The sequence below is a fragment of the Canis aureus genome, chromosome 11 (assembly GCF_053574225.1).
Source record: "Canis aureus isolate CA01 chromosome 11, VMU_Caureus_v.1.0, whole genome shotgun sequence".
Lineage (NCBI taxonomy): Eukaryota > Metazoa > Chordata > Mammalia > Carnivora > Canidae > Canis > Canis aureus.
Window position 1 is genome coordinate 40820566 of NC_135621.1, and position 23469 is coordinate 40844034.

General features: G+C 44.5%; 1 protein-coding gene and 1 long non-coding RNA gene across 7 annotated transcripts in view; one reads left to right on the forward strand and one right to left on the reverse strand.

Moving 5' to 3' along the window:
* LOC144323919 (uncharacterized) overlaps positions 1–23469 on the reverse strand; it is a 46559-nt gene that overhangs the window by 17351 nt on the left and 5739 nt on the right. For 2 of the 5 annotated variants that reach the window (XR_013389267.1, XR_013389264.1), the window contains exons 1-4: positions 22722–23352; positions 12742–12801; positions 10950–11176; positions 1299–1348 (exon numbers count right to left, since the gene is read on the reverse strand). This is a non-coding gene — a long non-coding RNA (uncharacterized LOC144323919). Of the gene's footprint in view, positions 1–1298; positions 1349–10949; positions 11177–12741; positions 12802–22721; positions 23354–23469 lie in introns of those variants that run through there. The other 3 variants (XR_013389268.1, XR_013389266.1, XR_013389265.1) reach the window with 3 other exon arrangements.
* FHL2 (four and a half LIM domains 2) overlaps positions 848–23469 on the forward strand; it is a 67926-nt gene continuing 45304 nt past the window's right edge. Inside the window, exon 1 of one of the 2 annotated variants that reach the window (XM_077914895.1) lies at positions 848–1004. The gene's annotated coding sequence lies outside the window, so the exon portion shown is untranslated. The remainder of the gene's footprint in view (positions 1005–23469) is intronic. The other variant, XM_077914901.1, reaches the window with a different exon arrangement.

Genomic DNA, 23469 nt, shown 5'->3' on the forward strand with positions numbered 1-23469 from the left:
ATTTAGGGGTGAATAAGGAATTATTGCTACCCCAGATTAGTCCTCTCTGACCTCTTCTAGCATATGGTTTTTTTAAAAGCCCTGGGTGGCTCAGTGGTTGGGTGCCTTTGGCTCAGGGCATGATCCTGGGATCCCAGACTGAGTCCCACATTGGGCTCCCTGCAGGGAGCCTGCTTCTCCCTCTGCTTGTGTCTCTGCCTCTCTTTCTGTGTCTCTCATGAATAAATAAATAAAATCTTAAAAAATAAAAATAAAAAAGCTCCATAAGATTTCTGCATTAGCTCTATAAAGAAAATGATTTGTGGCCCAAGAATCCCCCCAATCATGCATGAGTGGGGGGTGGGAATGGGGAGAGAGGGCCTTTATAAGGAGACTGCATTCCCGGCCTCCCACGTGCCCAGCATGAAGCCGATCCCTTAGAATCTCCCCTAGAATCTTTTTCACCCAAACCAATACCCCTGAAGCCAGGGAAGAGGGTCCGTGTGCTCCTAGCAAGAGGCAGCGCTGACAACCCACAGCACACCCCAGGGCACTGTGTGGCCTGGATGACTTTCCTCCCCCTTCTGTACCACAGCGCCGGCCCTGATCTCGGGGTGGGGGGGTCTCCCAGCATCCGAGCCTCTGCAGCCCCCCAGGGACTCCACCACTTGTCTGACCAAGCGAGATCCCTCCCAGCGCTCGGCTTTCCCCTCTCACTCCTCCTTGGGTTGCTGGACTGTGTGCAAGGCCCAGGGTGTCCTTGAGGTGGGCAGGCCAAATGGGGAGCTGGCACCCCTTCCCATCTGGGGGCCGAGGCTCCTTTAATTTGGATACCTTAAAAGGCTCGCGGGAGCGAGGGGCTGGGTTCTTATCTCTCGGCTCTGGACAGCACCTTATTTATAGCCCTGCTGACACGAGGCGGCAGCTGGCCAGCAGCTGCACACACAGTTGCAGGAGCAGCCCACGAGCGTGGGCCCTGCCTCCCCGCTGGCCCCTGGGCTCGCCGAGGGCAGACGACAGGACAGGTAAGCTTCCACCTCCCGGGGCCCCTTCCTTCCTTGTGCCCTGTGTCCTCCCAGGCTTCACTGCCAGCTGTGCGGCCTCCTGCCCCGGGAGGGAGCTCTCTGGCACTGTGCACCTGCAGACCCCAAACCCAGCCCCAGTGGCCTGGCAGCGGGCCCCCGCCTGCAGCCAGCTCCTGCCCGGGGCTGCGGGGCTGTGGGGAAGGAACAGAACCTGGCCCTGGCCGCTGCTCCAAACCCACGGCAGGTGCCTCCGGGAGTAGAAAGAACACGGAGGGAACCCTCCGTTCATCTTACCCTCTCAGACGGGGAAACAGGAACTACACGGAGTTTTGAACACCAGGAAGCTTTTTGTAAAAGAAAAAAGAAAAAAAAAAGTATAAAATAAACATTGGGAGGGGGGAAACCACAGTGCCCTGGAGCTTTTTCTCCTTGACAGAATTTCCGGATGGCCTGGGGTGAGGAGGCAAATTACTGAGGAGTCTGATTAGGCTGGGAAAGTATGTTTATACAAGATGACTTGTTACGGCTGACGGTTCCAAAGTACAGATGGCTGTTGTGTGCTTAAAGGAAATGCATTCACATTTTACTAATTTACTAATTTCTAGAGCAGGATGTGAGCAAATGCACAGTATTGAGTAATGCTTGGGCCAATTGTGTAATAATGTTAACACTGATAAGGTGGCATATTCTGATAATAGGTGTCATACATGTTAACATCCTCTAGTCATACTCCATGCAAGGCACCTTATCAGGTCTAATCTAATAAAAAGAGATATTACCAGGCCATTTTTTAAAAATAATTCTGAGGTCAAAAGATAGTATTAACACTTGTGTTATTGGCTGATGTTATTTTATCATGGACTTGCTCTATAAAGGTTTGTTCTGGTTTTATTTTATTTATTTGTTTCTTGAGGAATGCTATTTGAATTTTGTTTTATTGCTAGGTTTATAACATGATGTGCTGTAATCAAACCTATTACATTTTGAGATCCATCCAATCTTAGGAGAGTTTTTGTCTTTAAAGCAGTAGCCAGCTACTCAACTCACACAATTACATTTTCGAGGCCTTTTCTGATATTAAGAAAATGCTTCAATGTATAACCTTCATGAAGAGTTGCATAGTTTCCCCTAAAATATTCCCTGACTGCTCACTCAATCTTGCCTGTTTTTGAATGCATTTTGCACTATTAGATTTCTTCATCCCACTTAGTGCTTCTGGAGTTCTCCATTGGTTCCAGATCCTGAGGCTAGGCCACGTCATATTTCTCTCTGTAATCTGATAGCTCTTAACACAGGGACCTACATAGTCTACTGGTGTCTAAAATACTTCAGATTTAAAATAGATGGCCAAGAAACTGAGTTTAAATTGTCCTGTCCCCACCGTCAAAAAAATTTTTTTTCAACCGAATAAATTATAAAGATCTTATTGGTTTTACTCAATGATTCATCAATTGGGCAGTATCCCACCCAGCAGACAGAAAAGGGCTGTGCAGTGTGTACAAAATTGAAGACCTTTACAGACAGAAAGGAACAGGAACTAGGAAGGTACATGCGGAAAAAAAAGTGGACTGTTTATTCCAACGTTACTTTCCTTTAGAGGATGACAGGGCTGTATCAGGCAGATGACCTAACTAATGCTCATCAGGTGAGTTCTGACTGCTTTAAAATTCCATTACCGGAAAAGGCCAAAATTGTACTTAGGTTAAGTGTGTTTGGTGACGTGGAGCTTAATATAAGTGACTCCATTTGGGGCCTGTTGTCCTGTTTTTAACACCACCAAAGAAAGAGGTGAAATTATATTCATAGTGTTTATATTTTCTTTCATTGTATCTTACTGTACAAATATATGCCAGAAAATACAGACCAGCAGAGAGAAGAAAATGAAAAATTATGTGTGGTCTTACTACATTTATTGTTTATCCTATTTCTTGATTCTAAGAAGTCTTTGATTTTGAGATGAGCCACTAATTTAACACTAGCTTTACAAGAGAGGGAAGGAAAGAACGCCTGGGTGGCTCAGTGGTTGAGCGTCTGCCTTTGGCTCATGGTGTGATCCCAGAATCCCAAGTCCCACATTGGGCTCCTTGCATGGAGCCTGCTTCTCCCTCTGCCTGTATCCCTGCCTCTCTCTCTCTGTCTCTCATGAATAAATAAAATTAAAAAAAAAGAGGGGGGGGGAAATTCTCACTATATACCACTCCACATTGATGTATTTTAGGATGCATCTGAAAACAATAAATTATATGGAGAACTATAACTTCTAATTAAGAAAAAAATAAAAATAAATAAATAAAAAATAAATAAAAAAAGAAAAAAAAAGAAAAAATATATCATCAGGTCATTTGGTAATCTGCTTTTTGTTAAATTTATGATCAATGTCCTTTTACCAAGCATTCAAACTTTATTTCTTTGAAATTAATTATCTTTATATGACAGTGTGATTTCTTTCATTTAGCCAGAATATTCAAATACTTATAATGATTGGGAATTAGAATGATGGAAACTTTAAAAAAAAACATAAATTGAGCTTTAGATAAGCAATTTTATCAGGATATAACTAGTTGGGTTTTTTAAGATTTTATTTATTTATTCACGAGAGACACAGAGAGGCAGAGACACAGGCAGAGGGAGAAGCAGGCTCCCTGCAGGAGCTAATGAGCAATATGCTAATTTCTACACTACTAATGCAACCCACTGAATAGTAAAAATACACAACCATCTTGTGCCTTGATCTACATGACCCCTAAAAGCTTATTTGGCTGATTTCTTCCTCATTATCACTGATTCATCAGCCTTTTATCATTTAGTCTCCAATATACCAAATAAGGATGAAAAATAGAAAGGAACTAACATAAGTTCTGAGCAATTTGATATTTGACAGATGTATTTCATAAATATCATTAATTATCTTAAGTGTAAGCTTGCAAAGATCAATTTTAACTTTGAGTACGTTTTTATAGTTTGGGGCTTTGTTGAATTTAAAAGATAAATTTTGGATACAGAGAAGAGGAATAAAAATTCATTTTAACAGAATACTTTTACAGTAAAAAGGAAATACTGAAAAGTTACACTGAAAGCAAATCATACCAAGCCAAAGACTCATAAAATACACTCCACGGGTTTCACTAAGAAGGCATGTATAATTAGATTTTAAGGGGAAAGTGAGAATTTCGTTTTGGTCTTTAGGAAGTGAGCCTTCTTTCCCTGCCTGGGACCCATCTAATCAGCAGGAAGGGGGGTAGGGGTGTATGAAGAGGCAGGAGGAACTGATTATTTTAATGTGAAGCAAGAGGCACCAGAGCACTTTCTGCCTGGTCTCAGACTAATTTCAAGATGTCAGTCTATGGTTTAGCATGAACACAAAAAAAGAAAAATCCATGATGTTGATTATTCTACTTCTAATTCATATCCCTTGTAGTAAAACAAAGTGGATAGTATGAAAGCAGACAGGGCTATATGACAACATATATGTATCCATTAAAATGATTAGTGCAACTGCTCGAATACAGTTTGGTTAAAAAAATTGTGATACAGCCATTGTATTAAATATATACAATAATTGAAAATAAAATTTGCAAAGAATTTTTAATTTTTAAACACAAACCTATATGTATAATATATGCTCTTAACTGTGTAATATACATCCTGAAAAAATATACTAAAATATACAAAGTTATTGTTTCTTGTAAGATTATTTGTAATTTTATATTTTCTCTACATTTTAAATAGCTTGCTAAATTCCTACACGGATACTAATCATGGGATTTTTTTTTTAAATTGCAAAATCCATGCAAAAATAAAGCACTTTAATTACTGCTGCTTATTACAAAAACTATAAATAAACAGCCACTAGGGTCAGCTTTTCAAAAAACAATTGCTATAATTTATTGACTGAGCACTTTGTCTGGGAACTAGTATTAGTTCATATAACATTCCCAGCCACCCTACAGGCATTATTATTATTTATTATTATTATTATTCCTATTTTCAGGTAAGGAAACTGACTTAGAACAGTGTTATCCCCTGCAGAAGGTTCAACCAAGTTCAAACTGGCCTGGCTTCAAGGACCTTCTGGTTGGCATTAGAATAATAAAAAAAGCAATCTTCAGGCCATATGCAATGAATAGTGTGTTTGAATGGCACGCATGCATCCTGTAGGAATGGTGGGCGATATTCCTGTAGGAAAGACACGGATGGGTAAAGTTTACACCGACAAAGGTATGGAGCTGAAAGGAAGTAAGGAATTATGAAAGCACAGACAGGTGGGGAAGAATGTGAACGATACAGAGATGGGAGCAAATGGGATTCAACCGCAAACTGAAGGTGTGTCCTACAGGTACGAGATGAGCTAAATGTGTATGCATCGGGCAGGGAGGGGTAGCAGTAATAATCTAGGGACAATGCTGCTCTTTGTTCTCTTTGAACATTCCTATAAGCCCACATTTTGTAAGAGGAAATGAAGAGGTGTCCTGGCTCTCCAAAGTAAAAAAAAAAAAAAAAAAAAGGAAAAACAAACCTCTGTAAAGAATCTGAATTGGGACTAATTTCAATTCCAAATTTAGAATGGAATTTTAATTCCATTTGGAATTAAATGGAATTTCTTCTTTGAATGAAACTCTGGGCCAGAGAGGTCACGGTAGCTGATGTCTGAGCACTTGCCTGGGCCAGCACTGTAGTGAATACTACTCGTGTGTGCACACGTGCATACACATGCACACGCTCTTGTGATCCATGTAGCAGCTCTTTAAGGAGTGCTCCTGGTTTCCTGGCTTATAGATAAGGACAGCCAGGTGCTGAGAAGCGAAGTGCTCAGAACCAGCAGATGGGGAAGCCGAACCCAGGCAGGATGGGGCCAGGGCTGCCAGGAATCTGATCAGAGATTGCTGGAAAAGTCTCCACCATTGAGAAAGAACCTCATCTTAAAAATGAGAGTAAAAGGGGTGCCTGAGTGGCTCAGTTACAAGGCGTCTGCCTTCAGCTCAGGTCATGATCCCAGGGTCCTGGGATCAAGTCCCACAACAAGCTCCCTGCTCAGCGGGGACTCTGCTGCTTCCTCTGCTGCTGCACTCTCTCTCTTGCTCTCTTTCTCTCAAATAAATAAATAAAATCCTTTTGAAAAATAAAAGTGATTGCTTCCCACTTACCCTTTATTTTTCTTTTTAAAATTCTTCCCTTACTTCCAGCACCTTCTCAAGAGCATGGGCAAAGTGGTAACCTTCTTGATCATACCCTGAACATAAGCATGGTGCCTTGCACACGGCAGCTGCCTAATAAATATTTCCTGGACTGAACTGGTGTGTTTAATTCAGGCATAAGAAGTGTTAAGATGCTTAGGAAAGAGCCAGAAGTTTTCCTTGTTGATAGTACTTTTCCCTTCTGTGATACTGGCTTGGAAACAGGTTTAATAGTCCTTTTCTATCCTTGATATGTGGCATAGGGGCATAATTAATTATTGTAATAATTACTTTTTAAATGGGAGTTTCATTGGCAATAAACACTAATATTTGATGGTAATATATCCTTAAGGAGTAAATTTTTGACTCGGAAGTTCTTATTCCCCACAGTCAGCGTGGTGTGTGTGTGTGTGTGTGTGTGTGTTCACGCGCGTGCATGTAAGTTTGGGAGGTGTGTGTTAAGGGAAGAGAAAGAGAGTTGGAGATGCTGAATAAATCCTAGACATGAGGTTCCTTCTTCAAAATCTCTCTAGCTTTGTTCAGAATCTCTTGATTAATTTATTAGGAAACAACAACAATTCTGTTTTCCTTAAATATAATTTAGTGAACAAAACAGCAGGCAAGGGAGAACAGTCTCCTTATTTCAGAGCCCTGACTTTAATTACACTGTGTAATGAAACAAATATTATTCGCTTCCAATTCCTACATCAAGACAGGTCAACAAGACTTTCCAGTGGGAGTCTGTGAAAAAAGAGTGATGTGCACACAATGTCAAGGAAACCAAGAGATTTTGAAAGTGCCTAAGACAGACTCCTGTTGAGGCGCCCTTCTCTCTAGTCCTGCAAATTGAAAGTGTAAAAATTCAATGAACAGTTGCAAATGCATCGTCACTCAAACTCACCAGCCTGGCAATCTTCCAAGAGAGGGGAGAAATGTTCACAACCACAACGCCACGTCTACTCTCAGATGGAAAAACTCGGGGCAGTGAGAAGGGCAGACTGAGGATCTTCTATGTAAAATAGAATTCTCAATAGGCCAGAAGGTTTGGAAATTCAGTGGCATGTTCAACATCATTTAAATAATGAAATTTGGCTAGAAGTACTGATAAACCCTTCAGACACCATTATTAAGAAGCCACAGTAGCCAATCCTCCAGTCCGCTCTGAATTAGCTCTGGCAGGACCCTGGCACCCTGCCCTGGGCTGCTTCTACTTTCGTACAGGGCACTTCACTGTTTCCTGGGAAGCGTCTGCAAACCTCCGCCAGCCTCAGGCAGGGGCAGCTAAGGCAGCTCCCGAGGCCAACATGAGCTCATTGAACCACAAGTCTCTTTTTAAAACTTGTATTATCTTTTTTTTGTAACTTAAATTAGACCATGTGTCTTGCCTGCTCAAAACCCTCCAATGGCAAATCAAAATAAAATCCTAACGCCACATAACCTACAGAGCCTGACATGATCCAGGCCCTGAAATCTGACCTCATCTCCTCCCTCTCTCCCCTCCAATGAGGATGCTCCAGTTACACTGCCTTTCCCCAACTGTGCCAAGCAGCTGCCCTGCCCCAGGGCCTTTGCACTTACTGGTGCCACCAAGTGATCAGGCTCTCCTCTAAGAAAATCACATACCTCCTTCCCACCAATTCTAGCACCGCCCTTGAACATCCCATCTAAAATTACAATGTCTGCCGCTCTCTAGCTCCTTGCCCTGATTTACTCCTTACTCTGATATTTTTTAAGACTTATCATCTCATACATATACACACCCATAAAGTGCCATGTATAGTGGTGTCTGTCTCTCCCCTAATAACATGTGAGCTCCAATTAAAGCAGAGGCTCTCTGTTTTGTTCACTGAGGTATCCCCATCACCTGCAACTGTAAGTGATGGGTAGTAGGCACCATGTAAGTATGTGTTGGAGGATAACCCATTTTTAAGTACTTGATTTGAATTCTCAGAAACTCTTTCACTGTAATTCACATGTCATCAGCCATTGCAAAGTGCTCATGTTGGGGTCTCAGTCCAGTGTTCTGTGTTTTTGCAAGGACACAAAACAAAAACTCCCAGTACACCTGCAGTTTGTTAAGGGAGGAGAGTGGGCACTGGGGATCTGGGCTGCCTGTGCTTGGATTGTCACTCTGCCACTTACAAGGAACTGAGGCAAGATTGCAACTTCCCAGGACCCCACCTGTAAAATGGGGCTAATAGCAGTAACTTCTTAAAGTACTTGTAAGGATTGAACAAGGCAATAAGAATAGTAAGAGTAATCATTAATTGAGCACTCATCATGTGCCGGGAAGCAGACTGTGCGTTTGACTTGCCTAATGTTGTCCTGTCTTCACAACAGCTAACGTGGTGTAGGCACTAATATTACCCCAGTTTACAGAGGATGAAACAAATTGAACTCCAGAAAAGTGCCTTAGCAGAGGAGATAGAGTCAATCAATGTATGAGTTTCTCCTCGCTGCTGTAACAAATAAGTTTATTGTCTGAAAGCAACACAAATTTATGATCTCACAGTTCTGGAGGTCAAGTGTCTGACATGGGTCTCACTGGGCTAAAATCTGGGGTTGTGCAGGGCTGTATTCCTTCTGGAGGCCTGAGGGGAGGAATCTGTTCCTTGGCCTCTGCCAGCTTCTGGAGGCCTCCTATGTCCGTCGGCTCATGGTGCTTTGCTCCACCTTCAAACCCAAAATTGTAACATCTTCAATCTCTCTTTGATTCTGACTCTCCTGCATCTTCTTCCCCTTATGAGGACCCTTATGATTACATTGAGCCCACCTGGATAAGCCAGGATAATCTCTTCATCTCAAAACCCTAAACTTAATCACATCCTGGACATTAGGACATGAACAGCTTTGAGTCCACCTAGCAGTTATGAAGAGGCAGATTTGAGATCAGAGTCCCAGCTGACTTCCTGACCACTACACCTCTGTAGTACACAGCAAGGCCATCGGCAGGTAGCAAATCTTTCTCCTTTGCTGTAATGAAGGGAAAATTGAAAGCTTGGGGCCCAGATTCAGGTTTTGTATAGGACATTAAACAAGAAGGTTCACGGTGCAGCCTTCTACCCTGTTCTCCCGTAACATAGGATGCCAAAGATCCACAGTTAACTATAAAAGTCATTTTATCTTTACAATAATCAGTCTCACCCCCTCCTCAAACATATTATTGGCTTTCAAGAAACCACAAACATTCAATAAAAGTAGGTTGCAAAGTGGAAATGAAAGCCCTGCTTGGAGTCAGGGTGCCCCTCCCACAGGGGTGAAGGGTCCAGGCAGTCCAGGGCAGACCTGGAGCCAGGACACCCCACGGTAAGACAGCAGGTGATGAAGAGCCTATTGATGCCCCAGGGGTGCTTGGCCAGCCTGGGGTGGCCTAGCTCAGGGTGCTCCAGTGGGGCACACATGGCCCTGTGACAAGGGTGACCTAGGACAGGAAGGGAGGTGGGCCAGGTCTCAACTACAAGGACTGTAGAAATGTCAGCCAGCAGCAGAGCAATCTCAGGCACCAGGAGCAAAGGGACTGACTCAGTGAGATCACGTGTCAGCCACACGTGGGGCAGGTCCCCAAATTGCGCTGGTGGCCTATGATGGTTTCAACCTCTCTGGGTCTGGAAGGAGCTGGGAGGCAGTTCCATGGCCCAGCAGATGAGATAGTTCAGGACAGAGCCCTACTCCAGCAGGGAGGCAAGGGCACAGGCAGAAGCCTCACATGGGTACAGAAGCAGCAGCATTGCAGGAGACCAGAAGTAGGGGATGGATCGCAGGTTGGGGAAGATGAGGCATCCATAGCTCTGAAGGCCCTGACCCCCAAATCTGTGGTGGTTGACTATGTCCAGACCTCACCTCGAGTGGCACGGGGCTGTCCCTAAATATACACACGTTCCCTCCTTCCCCTTGAGGACACCTCAGGAGCCATGGTAGACAGGGCTCAGTGCCTCCGGGTGTGCAGGACTGAGGAAAAGGCTACAAGCATGCTTCTGCATGACCTGCCATGCCCTTGAATTTTAGAAGTAGGTACCCATATGCATCATTCCGACACTTACCTTAAAGTCTACATCATAGGTTAGAAATTAGAGATGAATAAACACATGGGCTCATGTTTTTGCAACAAAGCAATAATAATAATAATATAGACTGTGTGCTATAGACCTACTTTCCTTAATTACCCATTTTAAGGTTACCACAGAATTTACGGTCCACACTGGGGCACTCTGAAAGGGAAAGAGAGTGCTTTTACTAAGTACTTCAGGTCAACAGGCATAATAGGCAGATCTAGCCCCTGAGAACCAAGCTTTAATCACAGATACCATGGTGGAGGTGCCTTTGCTGGAAACATCACCATCTAGAAGGATTATTCGATGCAGATAAGCTTCCTGCAACCTCAGACAATTTTACTCCTTTCTCCAGAAAGATAAGAAACTTCAAAGCAGGATTTCTTTTTCTTCTTCTTTTTTTAAAAGATTTTATTTATTCATTTGAGGCACAGAGAGAGAGGAAGAGATAGTGAGAGAGAAGCAGGGGTAGAGAGGGAGAAGCAGGCTTCCTGCTGAGCAGGGAGCCCGATGTTGGGCTCAATCCCAGGACTCTGAACTCGCGGCCTGAGCCGAAGGCAGAAGCCTAACCCACTGAGCCACTCAGGCGCCCCAGGATTTCTTATAAGGTACTAGGATGTGATGCTTATACACTGGCCACCAAGTTAAAGCCACTCGTGTTTCCTTTTCTAAGAGATGGTTGACACTTGAAAGCTGCAGGCCTCACCTCAAGTTCAACTTACCTTTGTGATGTTTTCTTAAATCAGGTGCCTATCTTCTCTGTTGTCACTCCACAAGTTCACACAGGAGCCATGAGTTCACAAGAAATTCTCCCTCGCCTGAGTCTGCCCCAAATGCAAGTTGTTCAAATGAGGGGTCCGTCTCATAATTTCATAGTGAGCCACGAGACCTGTGTAGTGGATTGTGCCTTGTGTATTTCTAACAATAAAATAACGTTGACTTAGATTTTCTAAAAAAGAAAGAAAAGGAACAAAATGCATCACACACGGTAAGGATAAGAATTATTTCATGACATATTTTGTCAGCACTGTGCGTGGGGCACTGTGATGTGGTTATGACTTAAAAATGCACTTCCTAGTGTGGGTTGCTACCAAACTCTTAGAGATTCACCGCCGTAAACCATATTCGCAGATTTCCTTTCTCCTTTCTCCTAAATCCTAACAGTGCCCAGGGCACTTCACTTCCTCCTACAAGCCCCTCAAACGTCTTTCTCTCTCTGCAGATAGAGCTACTTGATCCCTTAGGCTAGAAACAATGAAATGGTTTCCTACTAGATCAGTTGTACAAATGCGAATCATTGTGAAAAATAAAAGAAAAATGAGGGGCGCCTGGGTGGCTCAGTCGGTTAAGCATCTGTCTCTTAATTTTGGCTCAGGTCATGATCTCAAGGCTTTGAGATCGAACCCCGTTATCAGACTCCTCGCTGAGGAGGAGCAGATTATTCATGTAGTGTGGTCTAATCCACCTCCCTTCTGTGCCACAGAATATGGAAAAGATATCACAGCCTGAGGACCTGGCCCCTTCTGCATTGTTTCGGGGTCTCTGCAGCAAGCACTGGGCTTCCAGCCTAGTCCTATAATTTGGCAGACATGCTGGGGGTGTTTAAGTAGTTACCCCCACATCAAAGGCTGCCTTTCATGACTCTGCCTAGGGAAAGGGGGAAAAGGGGATGTTGGTGCAGAGCAGAGGGGAGCCACTCTAGGCAGGATGTCTGCAAGGGGAGATAAAGCAAGTTGCAAAGGTATTTTAATAGACCTGCTGTTTCCATGCTTTAGCATGTGTTTGTCATTCTGTCTTCAGTTACTTGTAACTTGAATCCTGGAACTCTGTCTCTTGGTTAAGGTAACCACGATGCGGTTGCTTTAGTACATCACAAATGAATACTGACTCTTTTGGGTGGGGATGATGGTAAGTGGCCAAGACAGAAAACATGTTGCCTTTCAGAAAACTGGGAATGTTTTCCTTTCCTCTTCCTTAAGGGAGTGGAGAATGTCAACTTCCAAGAGCCCGGAGCACCTAGCATCCCTATGCAAAGGCAGGCCCAAGGATAAAATGGTGTGGCCATGAGACTGCCAAGGAGGGAGCAGATAGAGGGACAGGCCGCTGGTTACCAGTCTTCTTGCTATAGAAACAGAGTGGATTCCTCTGAGGTCTGAAGCAAGTACTTCCTCTCTTTGTACGGCAATCTCCTCTCCTCTAAAATGCAGATAATTATATTAGGAAAAAGGCTATTGGAAATCTTTGGAAATCTTCCAGTGGCTTTGGAAATCTTCCAGTGGCTTCTAAATAACTGAAAGTCAGGTTCCACTTTCCCACTATTCAAAAGCTGCCCCTGGCCTTCGTTGGAGTCATGTTGCTCTGTTGGCCATTCTTAACACCTGGGCACCACTGGAAGTGGTAAAATACAGAAGAGTCCTCATTCCTCTGTTGGCAGAGATCAGAGAGAGAAGGGGAAGAGAGCTCCCAGGACCACTTGATGTGGCTGCATGAGTCTGGCCCAGTGCAAAACCTCACCTTGTCCCCAATTTGGGGCAGCCTTCAGGGGGACTCTGCTGGTTTCCGGTGTCATCCAGGCTGCAGGAAAAGGCAGAGAGAGTAAAAAAATTAGTGCTCTGACATTGCTGATGAAACTTTTATTCTGGTTTCTAGTTGTCTGGGAGACATGGCTATCTATGGAGTGAGAAAAATCAGAATGAAAAAGAGTTCTTTGGCAACAGTTTTGGTATCTTGCCCCTGGCCACCCATAGTCTAACTGATCCAGACAATTGTTTTCTCAATCAATCCATCAGTCGATCAAGTAAAGAGGACACACACAGCAACCTAAAGATGGAATTTGGTGGCAATATCAAACAGCAGACTGTATTTAATTTCCTTGAGATTTCTTTCATCTGGAGCATGAGATTGTCAAAGATAAGTTGCATCCATCAAGAGGGAAAAAAAATTGGCAGAAAATGTATTTTAGTAGTCCTGATGTTTTTAAGTGGCTTGTGGTTCGGTCTGTAGATTCATGACTACTCTAGAGTTACAGTCCTATAATAAAAAAGTAAATCAAGCCATGAGGAAACTATAAATCAAAAAAAAAAAATTGCTTGTATATGACCCCTCGTTCCTATCATAGTATTCCTCCCTTGGTAGCTTTATCTTATCTGAAAAGCACCAACTATCCATCTACACTGGGCCCCAGCAATCCTTATGCACGTGGCCATACATGACCTTCATCTCCACATCCATTTGGCCACCAACTCAGGAAAGCCAGGAATTAGTGATAGCTCAGAGGACTTCTTGTTATTCCCATAGTGACACAGGTGTCTGAAAAACCCAAAGGAGAAAAAAAAAAAAAAGGCAAACAAGTCACAAACATGAGTGTACCAGCACAACTTTAAACCAAAACAGCCATTTCTTACTATGGCCTCTTTTTTCGATCCTCCTCTCAGGCCTGGCTCACTGCTGGGCCAGCATGGGGCCGGAGGACCTGCACATGTGCTGGGAAGAGCCGCACTGTCGTTCTGTGTTGGGGCAGGTCCTCTGGCTGACCCTCACTCAGCCACAGGACTCGGGTAGAAGCAAAAAGCTGATGGGAACAAGAAGATTGAGTACCTAACTCTGGTCCAGATATAAAAATAGTGAGGTGAGGAAATAGAAATGTATTTTCCATTAAATCAAAGAAACAAATCTGGAAAAGTAGATCCTAGCACGTTTGAGTCCCTGATGGCAGGGACTATGACTCATGAGGCAAGCAGAGAGCCCTGCCTTCTGCATGGTGGGTATGTCTTGATTTAACAGCACCGTATCCATGTAATGAGGAGTGGATACATTTGTCTCACTGCTCAGAGGCATTGGCTTTCTGTGAAGTAGCTGTGAGTATTCTCACCCTACACCCCACATCCAGTGTACCAGGCATGCTGGCCACCTCATGGTGGTGTTCTGGGGAGCAGAACACCACCATGAAGCCCCAGATCACTAGCACCAATCAAATTTATGAGGACTCTGTCCTAGGCATTTCATGGGAAGCTGGCCATCGTTCCAAGCTGGTCACATGCTAATCACTCTGGGACAGGGACTATACTGATTCCCACTTGAGAGCCTTGACCACATGGGGTGTAACCAGAATCCACAACTCTCCCATGAGTCTGACCTACATAGAACACAGGGCCACCAGGCCACTGGGCCACCACTGGCTCTGCCCAGCCCCAAGGGCCCCATACTTGGGTATGGATGAGCCTGTGCAGCTGGATGGCTTGGTAGCTCTGGGAGAGACCTGCCTTCCCCCTTTCTTCCAAACCTTGTCCTTCTATTTCCTCCTCAGTCACCCCTCTTTCTGCGCATGTGCCTCCAATTCTTTCTCATGTTACTATTAGTTATGAACAATTTGCTCCTATTATTAGTGAAGGTGTTATCAGTTGAAGGATGTCCCTCCAGAATTCATATGTCAAAGTCCTAACTGCTGTCCCTTAGAATATGACCTTGTTTAGAAATATATTTGTTGTAGACGTGATTAGATAAGTTAAGGGTGGGCCCTAATCGAGTACGACTGGTGTCCTTATGTAAAAAAAAAAAAAGGGTGGGGGGATATTTGGACACAAACACATACACACAGAATGTCACGTGAGCACAAAGACAGAAATGAAGGCAATGTGTCTACAAACCAAGGAACACCAAAGATTGCCAGCAAAGCACCAGAAGTCAGGGGAGAGGTAAGGGATGGATTGTCCTTTGGAGCTCTCAGAAGGACCCCACCCTGCTAGCACCTTGATCCTGGACTTCCAGTCTCTAGAATTGTGAGACACTAAGTTTCTGTTGTTTAAGCCCCACCACCAGTCCATGACACATGGCACTATGTTCCTATGGTCCTAGCAAAAGAATTCAGGGGGCATCTCTCTCAGAAGGTAAGGCATGCTCCTCTGGGAACCTGAACCAGTGCACCCCTGTCACCCTCCCCGGATACTCTCCCCTGGGGACCGTGTGCATCCAGGAAGTTGGACTCCGTAGCCTTCTGCAGGTCCACAAGTCGGGTATAGAACAACCTGCTTTGTAGACATGCATTCAGCTAAAAAACAAAATACCCAGAGACATGTACACCAGGGAACTACATGTGTAAATATACTTTTAGAGGGATGAGTCCTTAAAGAAGACACAGAGCTCTGTACATCGACACAAACCTTATCTGCAGTAATAGCCATAAACCTGGAAGTGCACAACTGCAAAGTGCATTCTAACTAAAATGAACAGATAATGGTATCTGGTCTTATGGGCCATTCTCTTGATACTTGCCACCCTGACCTACTTGATGATCAGATCATATTGCTCTCTTGCTTCTTGTTGGTGGTGCTTAACCCATGGATCTCTATGGCTTATTTTTAGTTGGAAAAAAATAGGTGATTTCTGTCAGGGGGGATGTAACCCTATGGTCCAGGCAGCTCGTTCAAGTGCTCACCTGCCTGGCTATCTCACCTTTCACACTAGAAGGCCAGGGATTCGAAAAGGTCAGCTCATTTAGCCCAACACCATCTCCATGATGAGCCTTGAGCAGCCCTCCTTGGCCAGTCACGGAGTCAAAAATGAGAACAGACATGAGACACGAGCAATACATAACAACACAAGCTACACATCCCCACCATTCACTTGCATGAATGAAATGATTCTGCTCTCGCCTCTATGACAAAAACTGCCCAGCATATAGTAGCTTAATTCAGTGGTTCTCAATATGTGATCCCTGCACCCTGCATCCCTTTCAAAGGGTTTGCAAAGCCAAAACTACTTTCTTCACACTTGTTTACTGTGCAGGCAAGTATATTGGGCACAAAAGCAGTGGTGAGGGATCTCCTGTGCCTAAGCAGGAACCGAGGTGGTGACTCCTGCAAGAGAGAAAACTTTACCTCTACCCTTGTAGGATCTCCAGCTGTGCCTGAGAATGAAGTCGACATAAGACATCAACAGAGGAAAGGACATAGTTTCTTACATGCATGTGGGAGCCTCCATAGAACAATGAAGACACAAAAGCATGCTGGGCCTGTGTCTCTGTACCAGGTTGAACAAAGAGAGGCAATTGTGGAAAAGTAACAAAATATATGGGGAGCTTAAAGGGAGATAAGAGGCATGTAACACAGTATCTTTGAATAGACTTCTCTCCACCTTGACTCCCCATCTGGTGATGAAGAGTGTTCCTTTCCTCCTGGCATAGGGAGAAAACCTTTCACAAGGGGGTGCATCTCCTGCTTTCAGGAAGAAAACAGATCAGAGCATTCTTCTCGCGCTTGCTGTTTTTCAAGTGCCTTGGGCTTAAAATAATCCTTATGCCAAAGTGGCATATTTTGAGTGACCTATTCAGCCACTCGTCAGATATTAGGTCTAATCATGAAATGTGCCACCCTTATCCTCACCCAAAATCTAGGTATTTTGGCTGATGGTGAGAATGCACCATATACTGGAAGCTGGTTCAGTGCATATTTTGTACCCACAGGATAGCATCTCAAACTTGCAAGCTATTTTCTCCTTTCTGGGGTCAAAATTAAATCTTTACATGAGAAGATGCTCAACATCACTAATCATCAGGGAAATGCAAATCAAACCCACAGTGAGATAATGCCTCACACCTTTTAGAATGGCTATTCTGAAAAAGATAAGCAATAAGTGTTGGTGAAGATGTGGAGAAAGGGGAATGCAAACTGTGCCACCACTCTGGAAAATAGTAGGGCAGTTCCTCAAAAAATTAAAAACTGAATTACCCTACAATCCAGTAATTCTATTTCTGGGTATTTATCTGAAGCCAACAAAAACACTAATTCAAAAAGATATATTCACACCCGTGCTTATTGCAGGATTATTTACAATAGCCAAAATATGGAAACAACCTAAGTGTCCATCGATGGATGAGTGGATAAAAAACTACAGTTTATATACACAACTGAATATTATGTATCTATAGAAAAGAAAGAAATTTGGACATTTGCAGCAACATGGATGGAATTTGAGGGCATTATACTAAGTGAAATAAGCCAAAGAAAGACAAATACCATATGATCTTTCCTATATGTGGCATCTAAATATATATATTTATAATTATATACATACCAAGTTTATACATACAGAGAATAGACTGGTGGTTGTCAGAGGTGGGGAGTAAGAGAAATAGGTGAATTGCTTTGGGTTTTTTTTTTTTCTAGTTTAAATAAATAGAATTTAAAAATCTTTGTGCATTTGGTTTTACGTACAAAAAATATATACCAGTGCAGCCTTCAGGTATAAGGTATGTAATAGGACATCGCTTGAACTACAGTTGTCTCATGGAAAATCATAAGCTACAGGTTACTGAGCACTTAAGAAGCTATAGTGAACAGCATTTAGCTAGTTGCTAACTGCTAGAGTAGCTCGAGGGAGACATGGTGTACTTCTTTTCTTTATAAAATGAGTGGAAGTTTTTTAGAAAGACTGGAAAGTTTCCTTCTGACAAGGAAAAAAAATTCAGATTTTATGCTTCTTGATCTTGGAAAATTTCGGTCCATTTTTGTCAAAGGGTGAGGCAAGAGGGAGAGCCTGGAGAGAAGGGACAATGGAGAGGCTTTGCCTTTCACTTTTGAGAGTGTATTTCTTGTGCTAGTTGAAAAGGAGAGACTCGAAGGAGAGGCAGTCAGTGTTCAGAAACTGGTAAAGGCCAAATGATTTGCTTGGGAGGCAGCCAGATGGAAGTGAGAGGACAGGCAGGCCTGAGTCAAACACGCCCCCAATCTGAAGGCTGGCTACACCATTACCTTGGACTTTGGGTACATTAATTAGCTTCTGGGCCTCAGTTTCCTCATCTGTGAAACTCACTGATGTTGTTTCCTTTAGTTCCATCAGGCTTATTGACACTGACATCTCCACATCCTCAATGGCCACTGACTCAACTTACTAGCTTTCCTGTTACCCCCTGGATATGGATTTCTGAAGTCACCAACAGCTTCCATATGGCCTCATCCGCTGGAACCCCAGCAGTCCCTAGCTTATTCAACACTACCGGCACTCCTCCTAGAATTAGTTCAGTGTGCAGCCTACCCATCCTCTCAAGGACCACCCCCCGCCCCACCTCCCTAGGATCCTTTCTCAATCTTTTTTTTCGTATATTTTTTTATTGGGGTTCGATTTGCCAACATATAGTATAACATCCAGTGCCCATCCCCTCAAGTGCCCCCCAGTGCCCGTCACTCAGTCAGCCCATCCCGCCCACCTCTCCCCTTCCACTACCCCTTGTTGGTTTCCCAGAGTTAGGAGTCTCTCATGCTTTGTCACCCTCTCTCAGTCTTTATAGACTTCTTCCTCTGCCTGCCCCTTAAACCAAGAGGCTGCGGGAACTTGACCTTCAACCCACTCCTCACAAGCCATAAGCCTTAAATGACTTACTCATTCTGCTTTGCTTGTTTGTTTGCTTTAAATGACCTTTTGACTCATGGTTCTTTTGTCCACATCTCCGGTTCTCCCCTTTCTTCTTGAATCTCATGTCCTTACAAGTTTGAAAAAACTCTTGGTATGGCTGTCCCCCAGGTGCTTCAGTTTCCATAGGTCAAAAAGGAATTCATCAAATTTGACTTTTTCTATTTTCCTAAAGATGGTGGTAGCTTATAGTTGCCTAAGTCAGGAGGCTGAAATCATCATAGGCTCATCCTATCTAATCTTCTATATTAATTTCTACTTGTTTTACATCTTTACAAAAATTCTTGAAACTGATTCCATCTCCCCATTCCTACTCCTACCACCCTGCCTTCTTTTAAAGAACCAGCACAACAGCCTGCCCTCCTAGGTTGCATTTCCCAGGAGCAGAGTGAGGGAGGAAGTGGGAAAATGGGACAGGGATGGGGAAGAAGGGACAGAAGGACAAGGTATCAGGGCAAATGCCAGCCTCAGCCTGACTGTCACCACAGAGTTGCTTCTGAGTGTAGACTCTGCCTCGGGTTTGACCCAATCTGAGGAAGGGAGCTGGGCTTTTCACATTCCCACACTAGTCAGTGGTTGCCAAGGACATACCAGGAGAAGGAATGAAGAAGCCCTAGTAGCCCAAGGGCAGTCCACACAGAAACAGCAAGAGGGATCCAAAGGAATCTAACGGGGTCTATGCTGAAAGCTGACAACATCTTCATACACCGAAGTATAGATTTCGATTTATTTATTCATGAGCGACACAGAGAGAGGTAAAGACACAGGCAAAGGGAGAAGCAGGCTCCCTGCAGGGAACTCGATGCGGGATTTGATCCTGGACCCTGGGATCACGACCTGAGCGGAAGGCAGATGCTCAACCACTGAGCCACCCAGGCGTCCCTACTTCAGCCAAATTTATCTACCAAAATCAACGAACTGGCCAGGTCAGTTTCCCACTTAAACCCTTCAGTGACTTCCAGGTTCTCTGCAGCACTCTGTGGAAACTGGCTTTCTTTACCATCCCAATAGGTATCAGAATTAGACAGGGGGAGGGAGTCTGTGTTAAAACATAGTGTGGTCTCTTGAAGATTCATGCTACACATCAGCTCATTAAAGCCTCTAAAAAGTCTTGCAGTAAAGGAACCTGTTCAGCTGGGGAATTCCTAGCCCTATCTGGCTTTAATTTGAGAGCTGGCTTGTGTGTGTCTTGTGGGAGGTACCTCCTACACACCTCTGTCTGCAGACCTGGGTGGGAAGTGCCGGCCTATAGGATAAAGTCCCTCGGCATAGCACAGAAGTCTCTCTGTGGGCTGGCCCCACCTCCTCTCAGCCTCATCCTGGGCTCTAGTAACACCGAACTACCTTGACATAGACCTCGACGTGTCACACGGGCCTCTGTGTCCCATTTGTGCTGTACAATTGAGCTTTCTGACAAAGCTCGGGTCTGTTGAACTTCCCTTCCAGGAATCTTCCTAAGACCCTGTACCAGACTGGGTTCTACAGAGAAACCAAATCAGATTATGCAGACTGAAAAATCCCAAGTTCTGTAGGGTGAGCAGGCAAGCCAGACACTTAGGAGAGCCAATGTGTCAGTCTGAGTCCTAAAGCAGGGAAAAAAACCCTGACATCCTAGCCTGAAGGTAAGGAGGCAGAAAAAAATCTCTCTTATTCTGCAGAGAGTCAGCCTTTCTGTCCTCTGGAGGCCTTCAACCGATTGAATGGGGCCCATCCCATCAGGGATGACAATCTGCTTTACTCAATCTACTGACTCACATGTCAATCTCATTCAGAAACACCGTTACAAAAATGCCCAGAATAACGTCTGACCAACTGGGTGGGCACCCAGTGGCCCAGTCAACCTGAAATTAACCATCACATACCTAAGTGCATTTCTTATGTTCCCATCACTTTCTACACATACAATATCTATGTCTTTCTTTTTTTACCATCCCAACAATTTTTTTAAAGATTATATTTATTCATTCATGAGAGACACAGAGAGAGGCAGAGACACAGGCAGAGGGAGAAGCAGGCTCCCTGCAGGGAGCCCGATGTAGGACTCGATCCCAGGACCCCGGATCACGACCAGATCCAAAGGCAGACACTCAACCGCTGAGCCACCCAGGTGCCCCCATCCCAAACATTTTTAAGTGTACAGTTCAATAATGTTAAGTGTATTGACATTGTTGTGCAACATCTCCAGAACATTTTCATCTTGTAAAACTGAAACCCTGGACTCATTCAACAATAACTCCCCACATTCCCTCTTCCATCTGCTCCCAGCCCTGGCAACATCCATTGTATTTTTATTTTCTCTATGGATTCAAGGACTCCAAGAACCTCATGTAGGTGAAATTATCTAGTATTTGCCTTCTGCGACTGGCTTATTTCCTGCAACTTTAATGTCTTCAAGATTCATACGTGTAGTAGGACATGTCCCCTTTTCTTTTTAAGGCTGAGTATTCCATATTGTGCATACACCACATTTTGTTTATCTGTTCATCCACTGATGGACATGCGTGCGGGCTGCTTCCACATTTTGGCGGTTATGAACAACGCTGCTGTGAACATGCATGTGCAAACATTCCTTCGTGACGTGGTTTTCAATCCCTTTGGATACTTACCCAGAATTGGGATATACTTTCCTTATCTTAACTCAGACCAGCTCTTATCGGACTCTCATCTCAACCAAGCTGGCACCCTCCCTTTCAGTCACACTGGACTTTAAGGTTTGGGAGGGAGAGGCCAAGCTTGATTCATGCTGGCAGCATCGTGAGGGTGAATCACACAGCAAACAGCAACTTCCTGCCCAGTGGTTTCCTTGCACTTACCCTCCCCAACCTGATGGCTCTGGGGTCGACATCGTGAGTTTTTAATGTCAAAATAAGCCCATGTTCCAGGGCCGTGCACGAATTCTCTGTTTCAAAAATTAGGATGCTGGGTGAGCTGGCAAAAAAAGATTCTAACTAAAACCATGAGTGAGAGACAGGGGCCATTAAGATGTGCTTGAAAAGAATTGAGGGGAAAAAATGTTTTCTTTAAAAAGTTGCTGCAAATGAGACAGCATTGATCTTTGATCATACTTCTAAAGTTATGTTTTTAGTTTTTTTTAAAGATTTTATGTATTTATTTGAGAGCGTGAGCATGAGAGAGAGCACAAATGGGGGAGGGGCAGAGGGAGAGGGAGAAGCAGAGTCCCCGATAATCAGGGGGCCTCACTCGGGGCTCCGTCCCAGGACTCCAGGATCATGACCTGAGCCAAAGGCAGACCCCAAGACCAACTGAGCCATCCAGGCACCCCTATGTTTTTATTTTTAAAAGTTCCATCTCAAGGGGCGCCTGGGTGGCTCAGTTGGTCTTGGGGTCTGCCTTCGGCTCAGATCATGATCTCGGGGTCCAGGGATGGAGCCCCACATCAGGCTCCCTGCTCCGGGGAACCAGCTTCTCCCTCTCCTTCTGCCCCTCCCCACTCCTAGCCCTCTCACACACACTCCCCACCCTTGCTCATGAGCAATCTCTCTCTCATTCTCTCTCTCTCATAAATAAATAAAATCCTTAAATTCATCTCTGGGCTCTGCCTCCCGAATCACACACATGCAGCTCCCAGCTCCACCGGGGTGCACGTGGTCATCCTGGGGTCCCCACCGCAGCCCAGTCACCAGGCCAGGGATCCTGGTATTCCTCTTTCTCCATCTCTCTCTCTCACAAACCCATAAATAAAGAAAACCTTAAAAAAATAAAAGTTACATCTTAAGACTTTAACCCACAGACAGTCCCAGGAAATTATGCTGACGGCCTTTAATCTCATCTCGGGTTTGGGATAAGATGGTATAGCAGTCTGCCTTGATTGTGGGGTCAGTTGCTGTGACCAAAGTGAGAATGAATGAGTCTGAACCTCTGTGGTGATGATGCCAATGTGCACACCTGTGCTCACGAAGGTGCATTTGTAATTCTTTCACCCGGACGCTCACCTCACTGACCTCCCTGCTTTAAATTTCATGAGGATTTCATCAAGACACAGGTTCAGGACCAAAACGGTGGACATTTTGGAAATGAAATGGAATCTGGAATAAAAATCTTCTTTGTGTGGTCTTGCAACATCTTACCTGAGGTTGGCTTACTATGTAGCGCGCCGCTTCCCAAGAGGACAGGGCATATTTCCATCGTGTCACTTCAAGGGCTGGAAGCTGTGGCTGCTGTGTCCTGTGCTGGGCTTTGAGCACGGTGGGTTTCTACCCCACAGCATTATTCACTTCACTGCTCACTCCTGAGTGCTTCAGCGTGGCTTTCGTCCTGCGTGGACCCCTCGAGTTGCCAGCATCGCAGAAGCACAAGCTGTTACAAGAAGACCTGAGTGCCATAAACTTCCCTCTGCTTATCTGTGCCAAGGAATCCTTCTGGTCTGAGTAAGACAACCCAGCATGTTGGTTGTAGACGTCAACATCATCTAGCAGTGTCATATGTGACATATTTCCCGGAGATGGGCAGTGAGAATAGACCGCAAAGGGCCTCGCCCTAATAAATCCGCTGGCAGGCACCTTCCCAGCATCCAGAGCACTAGCTGTTGATGGACTAGCCCTACACACTCACTTAGGCTGTGTGGCCCCAGGCCTAGTTGGGGTTATTTTTCTCATCAAGGCACATGCCCCATTATCGTCAGGACCATGAAAGGAGGTGGACAGGCGGGCTTCTAGAAGGTGGAGTTGTTGCTGGATTTAAAACCACTCAGGTCTCCTTCTAGCTGGCGAGCTGCTTCTGCCTGGGAGACAAAGCTCTTCCACTGCCCTCCCACTTTCCTGTGTCCTAACCTTGGTGTGAGCTCTTGGTGGGCTCTGCCACCCGAATCACACGCGG